Source organism: Chiloscyllium punctatum, chromosome 22, assembly GCF_047496795.1.
Source record: "Chiloscyllium punctatum isolate Juve2018m chromosome 22, sChiPun1.3, whole genome shotgun sequence".
Lineage (NCBI taxonomy): Eukaryota > Metazoa > Chordata > Chondrichthyes > Orectolobiformes > Hemiscylliidae > Chiloscyllium > Chiloscyllium punctatum.
The window spans coordinates 19617749-19629163 of NC_092760.1; positions in this window are offsets into that span (position 1 = coordinate 19617749).

Genomic DNA, 11415 nt, shown 5'->3' on the forward strand with positions numbered 1-11415 from the left:
AAACGTACACTGTGCCATGATTTCAATCCTCGCCCTGTCATAATATAAAACATACACTGCACCGTGATTACAATCCTCACCCACTCGTAATATAAAACATATACTGTGCTGTGATTACAATCCTCACCCAGTCATAATATAAAACATAAATTGCACCGTGATTACGATCCTCACCCTGTTGTAATATAAAATGTACACTGCGCCGTGATTACAATCCTCACCCTGTTGTAATATAAAATGTACACTGTACCGTGACTACAATCCTCATACTGTCATAATATAAAACGTACACTGCACCGTGATTACAATCCTCACCCTGTCATAATATAAAACGTACACTGTGCCATGATTACAATCCTCACCCTGTCATAATATAAAACGTACACTGCGCCATGATTACAATCCTCACCCTGTCATAATATAAAACATACACTGCACCGTGATTACAATCCTCACCCTGTCATAATATAAAACGTACACTGCGTCGTGATTACAATCCTCACCCTGTCATAATATAAAACATAAACTGCACCGTGATTACAATCCTCACACACTCGTAATATAAAACGTACATTGCGCCATGATTACAATCCTCGCCCTGTCATAATATAAAACATACACTGCAACGTGATTACAATCCTCACCCTGTTGTAATATAAAACGTACACTGCGCCATGATTACAATCCTTACCCTGTTGTAATATAAAATGTACACTGCGCCGTGATTACAATCCTCACCCTCTCATAATATAAAACACACACTGTGCTGTGATTACAATCCTCACCCTGTCATAATATAAAACATAAACTGCATCGCGATTACAATCCTCATCCTGTTGTAATATAAAATATATGCTGCGGGGATTAAAAACCTCATCCTGTCGTAATATAAAACACATACATCTGTGATTATAATCCTCACCCTGTCGTAATATCAAACACACTCTGTGGTGAGTCTGATTCTCACGAACAGCTCCCGGTATCGCTGGAATCACACAGCCCCCTTCCTTTGAAGTACAATGTGCTACATGATTGAAGGCAGCTGAATCTTGCCAGAGGATGAGAGGGGGTTACATGCAGGTTTTTGTCGAACAGCCAACATTGAGCAGTGGATTTGCAATGCCTTTCACTTCTTCTGCTATCTCAGTACTCTGTCTGCCAATACTCTCTTCTGACTTATAAATGTCCAGCTGAGGAACACATATATTTCTGTCTCCCTTGCCCTCCATCCACAACCTGACCTTTGTGTATGTCTTCTTTCTAATAACAGAATCTGGCTGGCTGTCACTGGGAGGACACTGAGCTGGTTCCTGATTTTACTCAGAGCTAAGAACCTACGCACTAATCCTGTATGTGTTTTGACGCATTATGCACCATTTGAGTATAAACAGAAAGAATGGTGGATGCTGTCAATCAGAAACAAAAACAGAAGTTGCTGGAAAATCTCAGCAGGTCTGGCAGCGTTTTTGGAGAGAAATCACTGTCACCGTTTCAGGTCTGGTGACCCTTCCTCGGAACTGTCCTAACCCCAAACGTTAACTCTGATTTCCCTTCACAGATACACCATGTGAGTCTCCCTCCAATTCCTCGTGACACAGTGTTTTTGTAATCTCCCCTACCGATAGAAACTAACCCAGGGCATTGTTGTGTTTCAGGAGGAATAGGAGGCCAAAGTGTCTAATAAAACCAGGACCTTTGTTAAGAAGGTGTTCAATCTGCAGGCAGCAAGGCTAGAACTGAGCTATCTCCCTCCAAAATGGCTGAGAGTTTCATTATGCTGTCATGTAATCAGACTGTTAAAGTGACAGTCCAATGTGTTTATCCATTCCTGATGAAGGCTTTTGCCCGACACGTCGATTTTCCTGCTCCTTGGATGCTGCCTGATCTGCTGTGCTTTTCCAGCACCACTCTTAATCTTGACTCTGACCTCCAGCATCTGCAGTACCCACTTCTGCTCTATACTTATCACATACTCAACACAATGATTCCAGAAGAAACTAAACATGGACATTATGGCATTGAAGAAGCTTACAGCTGTCTATCACAACTGGCAATATGTACAAACATTACAGTTATGTAAGTATCTGGCTAATATGAAGCCAGTTGGTTACAAGAGAGAAGCCCACTCCCAGTACAGTGGCTTGCTTCAACTGGTCAGAGGTTAAGGTGGAGTTGGAGACATTTTACTCTTAGCTCATATGTTATGATACGGCGTGTGGGTTTTGGTCACCCTGTTAGAGGAAAAATATGATTAAATTGGAGACAGCTCGGAAAAGATTTCTTAAGATTTGTCGGGACTGGGTGGTTTGAGTTATAAGGATTGGCTGGGACATTTTTCACTGCAGTAGGAGGCTGAGGGGGTGACTTTAGAGAGGATTATAAAATCATGAGGGAAATAGATAAGGTGAATAGCAAGGGTCCTTTCCCTAGGGTGTGGGAGTTCAAACCTAGGAGGCATATCTATAAGGTGAGAGGAGAAAGATTTACAAAGGTCACAAGGGACAACTTTTTTTACACAGAGAGCGGCTCATGTGGAGAATGAACTGCCAGAGGGAGTACTGGAGGTAGGGACAGTTACAACATTTAGAAGGCATTTGGATATGTACATGAATTGGAAAAGTTTGGAGGGATATGGGCCAGGAGCAGGCAGGTGGGACGAGTTTGGTTTGGGATTATGTTCAGCGTGGACTAGTTGGACCAAAAGGTCTGATTCCATGCTGTATGACTCTATAACAACTCTCTGCGATAGAACATAGAACATAGAACAATACAGCACAGAACAGGCCCTTCGGCCCACGATGTTGTGCCGAACATTTGTCCTAGCTTAAGCACCCATCCATGTACCTATCCAATTGCCGCTTAAAGGTCGCCAATGATTCTGACTCTGCCACTCCCACAGGCAGCGCATTCCATGCCCCCACCACTCTCTAGGTAAAGAACCTACCTCTAACGTCCCCCCTATACCTTCCACCCTTCACCTTAAATTTATGTCCCCTTGTAACACTCTGTTGTCCCCAGGGAAAAAGTTTCTGTCTGTCTACTCTATCTATTCCTCTGATCATCTTATAAACCTCTATCAAGTCACCCCTCATCCTTCGCCGTTCCAATGAGAAAAGGCCTAGCACTCTCAACCTATCCTCGTACGACCTATTCTCCATTCCAGGCAACATCCCAGTAAATCTTCTCTGCACCCTCTCCAAAGCTTCCACGTCTTTCCTAAAGTGAGGCGACCAGAACTGCACACAGTACTCCAAATGTGGCCTAACCAAGGTCCTGTACAGCTGCAACATCACCTCACAACTCTTGAATTCAATCCCTCTGCTAATGAACGATAATACTCCATAGGCCTTCTTACAAGCTCTATCCACCTGAGTGGCAACTTTCAAAGATCTATGAACATAGACCCCAAGATCCCTCTGCTCCTCCACCTTACTAAGAACCCTACTGTTAACCCTGTATTCCGCATTCTTATTTGTCCTTCCAAAATGGACAACCTCACACTTGACAGGGTTGAACTCCATCTGCCACTCCTTAGCCCAGCTCTGTATCATATTTAAGTCTCTTTGCAGCTGACAAACAGCCCTCCTCACTATCCACAACTCCACCAATCTTTGTATCGTCGGCAAATTTACTGACCCACCCTTTGACTCCCTCTTCCAAGTCATTAATAAAAATTACAAACAGCAGAGGGCCCAGAACTGATCCCTGCGGAACTCCACTTGTAACCGGGCTCCAGGCTGAATATTTACCATCTACCACCACTGTCTGACTTCGACCGGTTAGCCAGTTCTCTATCCAACTGGCCAAATTTCCCTCTATCCCATGCCTCCTGACTTTCCGCATAAGCCTACCATGGGGAACCTTATCGAATACCTTACTAAAATCCATGTACACTACATCCACTGCTCTACCCTCATCCACATACTTGGTCACGTCCTCAAAGAATTCAGTAAGACTTGTAAGGCAAGACATACCCTTCACAAATCCGTGCTGGCTGTCCCTAATCAAGCAGTGTCTTTCCAGATACTCATAAATCCTATCCCTCAGTACCGTTTCCATTACTTTGCCTACCACCAAAGTAAGACTAACTGGCCTGTAATTCCCGGGGTTATCCCTATTCCCTTTTTTGAACAGGGGCACAACATTCGCCACTCTCCAGTCCCCTGGCACCACTCCATTGACAGTGAAGACGAAAAGATCATTGCCAACGGCTCTGCAATTTCCTCTCTTGCTTCCCACATAATCCTAGGATATACCCCGTCAGGCCCGGGGGACTTGTCTATCCTCAAGTTGTTCAAAATGCCCAACACATCTTCCTTCCTAACAAGTATCTCCTCTAGCTTACCAGTCCATTTCACACTCTCCTCTTCAACAATACGGTCCCTCTCATTTGTAAATACTGAAGAAAAGTACTCATTCAAGACCTCTCCTATCTCTTCCAACTCAATACACAGTCTCCCACTACTGTCCTTGATCGGACCTACCCTCGTTCTCGTTATTCTCATGTTTCTCACATACACATAAAATGCCTTGGGGTTATCCTTGATCCTATCCACCAAAGATTTTTCATGCCCTCTCTTAGCTCTCCTAATCCCTTTCTTCAGCTCCCTTCTGGCTATCCTGTATCCCTCCAACACTCTGTCTGAACCTTGTTTCCTCAACCTTATGTAAGACTCCTTCTTCCTCTTTACAAGACATTCAACCTCCCTCGTCAACCAAGATTCCCTCACACGACCATCTCTTTCCTGCCTGACAGGTACATACATATCAAGGACAGGTCGTATCTGTTCCTTGAAAAAGTTCCCCATTTCCACGACATCCTTCCCTGACAGCCTATGCTCCCAACTTATGCTCCTCAGATCCTGTCTTACAGCATCGTATTTACCCTTCCCCCAATTGTAAAACCTACCCTGTTGCACGCACCTATCTCTCTCCATAACCAAGGTGAAAGTCACAGAATTGTGGTCACCATCACCAAAATGTTCACCCACTAATAAGCGATAGTGCAATGGAAATCAATTCCCCCTGTATTCCCAGAGTCATGACAGATGTGAGGATTGGATGAAACCACTGAGTTGCCCGATTTTATTTAACTGTCTAATTCAGGTTAGAAGAATATGCACATCAGGGTTTTCATTAATAAGAAAACTACTGCTTATAATGAAACAATTTTTAACCAATGACAAGAAAGAAATATGTACTGCCCATTTATAACACTCAAACTCTCACTTTTTTCTACAATTCCTGTACACACACAAACAGACACACAACCAATCTGGGTTTTATTTCAGAGGGACACAGTTCCAACCCAGTTCTGAGAACAGACATCAATGAGTTATTTTCTTCCAGCTCCTTTCAATTCCTTCTGACGTTTCGATGAGAATACGAGACTGTGGTTGTACATGATTCTCAGTCTTTCCTTCACTGGGTAAGGATTCCCTCTCTTGGTGTCGCTAAAGCTGTCTTTTCTCCCTGGATCCCTATCAACAGGAGAGATTTTCAGACAGCAGTGGGGAGGAAAGTGGCGAGTAAGAAGAGCCACTGGTCTGGGGGGGGTGATGGGGGATTTTTCTGTGACTTCTGTACACAGGAGGAAGGGAGAGAGATTGACAGGCCTTCCCTTAGCAGCCTGGATCCTTCTGTCACGAGAAAAGGCGATTGCCACTTGCCCAGAAACCAATCACAAAGTTGTCACCAGGCCGAACACTCCTGACCTGCACCAACTGATGCCACTTGGAAGAAATCAATTGAAGGACTGTCTCGGGACAAAACTGCCATGAACACACACTGGACTGTTTCAACCAAGACTGGATTTTGGCAAATAGCACTAACAAAACAGCCCGTGCTGCTGGCTCACTCTATTGAAAACAGACACAAATTAACAATCAAACAGAAGCCTACACAATAAAACAGAAACTCATTAGATTGAAATAACAGTGCCTGGGACAATGATGCCCACCAGCGCCCCATTGGTCACTGTGTGCTCCTGATCCAGGGACACCTGAGCACAGACGTAACCGTGAAAGAGGGACAGACAGTCAGGAACAACAAGCCCCTCCCTGGCCCGCTGCTTCGATCTGTTAATGGCCACCTTGGCCAGGCCCAGGAGCGAAGCCATGAGAAGACTCTGAGTCATCCACCTCCAACCCTCCTCCACTCCCCGCGGTGAGGCTGAAGTGTAACCAAAACTAAAGGAGTAGCCCCTTCCACAAAACTGAAAAGGAGCTGCAGGTAGACATAGAACACAGAACAGTACAGGCCCTTCGGCCCGCGATATTATGCTGACCTTTCATCCTCCTCTAAGATCAGGCTAACATACATACCTTTCATTTTACTATCGAAGAGTCTCTTAAATGTCCCTAATGTATCTGACTCTATTACCATTGCTGGCAGTGTATTCCACGCACTCACATCACGAAACCTTCCTCCAATCACCTTAAACTAATGCCCCTTCATGATAGCCATTTCCAGCCTTGGGAAAAGTCTCCACTCCAACATTCCAGGGAAAACAGCCTATTCAGCCTCTACGGGATCTTGACCAGATGGGCCAATTGGGTTGAGGAATAGCAGATGGAGTTAAATTTGGAAAAAACTTGAAGTGCTGCATTTTGGGAAAGCAAATCAAAGCAGAACTTATACACTTAATGGTAAGGTCCTAGGGAGTGTTGCTGAACAAAGAGACCTTGGAGTGCAGGTTCATAGCTCCTTGAAAGTGGAGTCGCAGGTAGATAGGATAGTGAAGGCAGTGTTTGGTATGCTTTCATTTATCGGTCAGAGTATTGAGTACAGGGGTTGGGAGGTCATGTTATGGCTGTACAGGACATTGGTTAGGCCATTTTTGGAATATTGTGTGCAATTCTGGCCTTCCTCTAGGAAGGATGATGTGAAACTTGAAAGGGTTCGGAAAATATTTACAAGAAAATTGCCAGGCGTGAAAAGCTTGAGGTACAGGGAGAGGCTGAACAGGCTCAGGCTGTTTTCCCTGGAGCGTCGGAGGGTGAGGGGGCACCTTATAGAGATTTATAAAATCATGAGGGACATGGATAAGGTGAATAGAAAAGGTATTTTCCCTTGGGTGGGGGAGTCCAGAGGTAGAGGGCATATGTTTATGGTGAGAGGGGAAAGATATAAAAGGGACAGAAGGGGACATTTCACGTGGACGGTGGTACGTGTATGGAATGAGTTGCCAGAGGAGGCTGGTACAATTGCAACATTTAAAAGGCATCTGGATGGAGAAATGAATAGGAAGGGTTTGGAGGGATATGGGCCAAATGCTGGCAAAAGGGACTGGATTAATTTAAGATATCTGATCTGCATGGACTGGTGGACTGAAGGGTCTGATTCTGTGCTGTACATCTCTATGACTCTATGTATTCCAGTAACACATCATTAAAACCACAACATCTTCTTCCAAAGCGTCCTTGCTTTAGTACAGTATCTACTCTCATTCTTAGTGCATGGTCCAAGAACATAAAAGTGGCCTTTACAAAGTCTCTTCAAGGCATGACAACCATGGGACATAAGACAACAATAGAAGCAGGATTTGTTAATGGGTCCACTGTTTTCAAACCAGGTGAGACAAATTGCGAGTGTCAATTCAATGGGGGGTGAGGGTCAAATCACAAACCAATTCTGCTGTAAAAGGTCAAGATATACAGCAGAAGACTGATCCCCTGGTTTAATGGTAATGGTTGAGCTTGGCAATATGTCAGGCTATGAGGTTACAGATTGTGCTGGAATAGAATTCTGCTGCTGTTGATCACCCACAGCACCGAATGGATGCCCAGTCTTAAGTTATCTCGGGAATTTGACTTGAAAGAAGTCATGGGCTAACATATCAATGAATCAAAACCTGCAACCCATTCTAAGTGATTAAAACTTAACAGCAATTGAGGGTTGTTCAATACATTGCATCAGTTTTATGACACTCTGATCTTTTACTTTAAATTCTGTGTATGATGATCCTGCCCCACCTGACAAAGGAGCAGCATTCTGAAGGCTTATACTTCCAAATAAATGGGGCATGATGGCTCAGTGGGTAACACTGCTGTCTCACAGCGCCAGAGACCCTGGTTTGATTCCACCCTCAGGCAACTGCTTGTGTGGAGTTCGTACATTCTCCCTGTGTCTGCGTGGGTTTCCTCCCACAGTCCAAAGATGTGCAGGTTAGGTGAATTGGCCATGCTACGTTGCCCATAGTGTTCAAGGATATATGGGTTAGGTGCATTAGTCAGAGGGGAATGGGTCTGGGTGGGTTACTCTTCAGAGGGTCGGTGTGGGCTTGTTGGGCTGAAGGGCCTGTTTCCACACTGTAGGGATTCCATGAAACCTGTTGGATTCTAACCTGGTGTTGTGTGATTCTTAACTCAGTTTTGAGTTGCTAGACCTGTTCGAATTCTGTCCCATTTAGCAGTGTGATAATGCCACACAACACGATGGAGGTTATTCTCAATGTGAAGGTGGGACTTTATCTCCAACAGGACTGTGCGGTGGTCATTCTGACTGATACTGTCATGGACAGATGTATCTGCAGCTGTCACATTGGTAAAGATGAGGTCAAGTATGTTTTTCCCTCTTGTTGGTTCTTGCCACAGACTCAGTCTAGCGGCTATGTCCTTTTGGACCCGGCCAGCTTGATCAGTAGTACTGCTGCTGAGTCACTCTTGATGGTGGACATTGAAATCTCCCAGCTAGAATATCTGTACCCCTACCACCCTCAGTGTTTCTTGTAAGTGTTAGTCAACATGGAGGATTACTGATGCATCAGCTGAAGGAGTTTGGTATGTGGTAATCAGCAGGAGGTTTCCTTGCCCGTGTTTAACCTGAAACCATGAGACTTCAGGGGATCTGGAGTCAATGTTGAGGACTCCCAGAGCAAGTCTGTCCTGACTGTATCTCACTGTGCCTCTGCTGGGTCTGTCCAGCTGATGGGACAGAAGAATTTATAGTCGTGGCTTGGGAAATGACAGGGGATTGAGTAAATAACTTGCCCCTGTCTTCACAGTTGAAGGTACAAAACGTACCCCAGGGTTAGAGCAAAGGGCTAGGGAAGAAGAGAAAGTGATTTCAAATTAATATTAGAAGAGAAAAAAGTATTGGAGAAACGTAGGGGTTAGAACCTGAGAAATCCTGAGGGTCTCAGGGTCGAAAAGCGATAGCTGTAGATTGTTGAAGCTCTGGCTCCATCTTTCCAACAAACTTATCATTAACTGATGAAAGCATTTGAATGAGCCTGTACCTGGATTTAGCCTTGCAAGGTTAAGAAGGGTTAGGAATTGATATACAGAGTTTCAAACCTGGTGAGAGGTCAGAGGTCCATGCTCCTGACGCCACACCTTTCAAATCCAGCTGCCATAGCTGCTCACGTGTGGTAATGCCATCCCTAAGGAGAGACCCAGCAACAAGTGGCAGTATAAAATCCACATATGTGCCATCCTTGAGGGACACCTGTAATAAGGAGTGTACATGTGCCCAATTTCTCAGCTGGATTGTTGTCCTCGGAAACGGGACGCTCAGGGGAGATTGTTCCATACTTGCTAGAGTTTTAATAAAGGAGTGGTTGCTTTTTCCAGGTTATAGGCAGCCAGAGAAGCAGGGAAAGGAGGGGGACAGGGAGAATATTCTCATCCAGTAAGGTATAACCTGGAATGAAAAACCAAAATCACTGCTGGAAATTTGGAACACAAACAGAAATTACTGGAAAAGCTCAGCAGGTCCTGTGGAGAGAAATCAGAATTAATGCTTCAGGTCTGATGAGTCTGCTTCAGAATTCTGCAGATCATAAGTACCAGAAGGGAATTAGATAAACACTCAAAAGGGCAATGCAGTTTCAGAATTAAATGAAAGAGCCAGGGAGTGGGATGACAGGAAATTCCTGCCATTTGTGGGATGCATTGCTGGAGAACTTTATAAAGCATGTTTTATTACATGAGTAAACAGGATAGTTCCTCACCAATCAAAATGGCAATATGTTTGAAAACAATGTCTTTATTAACTTTTCCAGTGGACAAAAGAATGATCCTGTTCTTGAGTCAAATCCCTCCTGGGTCTGAATAGCATCCTTCAATACTGAACCATGATGTGAATCAGAATGGGTCTTCATCTCTCACTTGACTTCAGCTCTCTGTCCACTTGGGCAAAGATGTTTCAGCAGCACAGAGCCAAGCAGGCCGAAACCTCTCCTCCACTGCTCAGTGCGGGGGCCTTAGAGGCAGCTGGAGGAGGAGAAGGCCGAAGGCTTGTGACCCTGCACCCCAGCAGGGAGGAACTGGGCAGCCTAGGCCAGGGCTATGTGTGAGGACAGCTGAGGCTGAATATCAGAGCCCTGCCTCCAAGTGATCAACAACAGCCACTGGATGAAAACACAAAGGCCTGTCTTTGTGTAAATACTCCACAAAACATGTCATTGTGCCACCCCTGCTCTGGCAGTAGGTTAACAGTTTCTTTGACCGTGTGTAGGTTGAATGGCCTGCTCCTGTTCTTTCAATCTTGTTTTTTCAATCTCTGCCTCTTCAGCTTTCAAGTTGGCTATCTGTCTGTATGTGTTTGGCATTAACACTTAAGGAGTTCTACCAGATGCCCTGGCTAATATTTCTCCAAGCATATTCGTAATCAATCATTTAGCACATTGCTGTTTGTGGGAACCTTCATATAATGCTGACTTGGCTTCAAGGAGTATTTCATCGACTGTAAAGCACTGTAAATATCCTGGGATTGCAAACATGCTAGATCAATACAAGTTTGATGTTTTCTTCATCTCAGCCTATGTATTCACACCCCTGCCTCATTGGCCAAGCCTTTAAAGCAACTGCTCATATCTCTCTGTGTGGATTGGATTAAAGTTTGCTTGTGTGTAGCACCTTGGGAAGTCTTTCTGTGTTAAAGGTGCTATTTAAAAGCTATTTGTTGTTGTTGTTTGTGTCTTTCTCAATATGGTTTCCTATTTCGCTTTCATTTGAATTGTCTCTGTACCTCTCTCGCTGCTTCTCTATGTTTCTGTTTCACTCTGCCTCTCTCTTTCTACTTTGTTCCACACACTGTCTTTTCGCCCCTCTCTGTATTTTTTCTATCCTATGCTTCTGTCTCTGATTCTCTATTTCCTGGTGTCTCTCTACCTCCCCCCTTCTTTCTCTCTTTCCTTGGGTTTCTCTCTCCCTGTCTCTCTTTTGCATAAAGATCCACAGCACAGAAAAAGGCTCTTCGGTTTGACATGACTCCACAAAGGCTGGTATCCCAACACTAAGTCACCCTTTATTTACAGGTGGGGAGAGTCCTTGACACTGATCCAGCTCCCTCAGAGTCAGCTCTTAGAGTGAGCAGATCCCCTGACAGTCCTGTTTATATCTGTCAGCCAGGGCTTCCTGATTGGACCAGGTTAACAGCCCTAATCAGGGAACTCATAAACAAAGCTTTTCA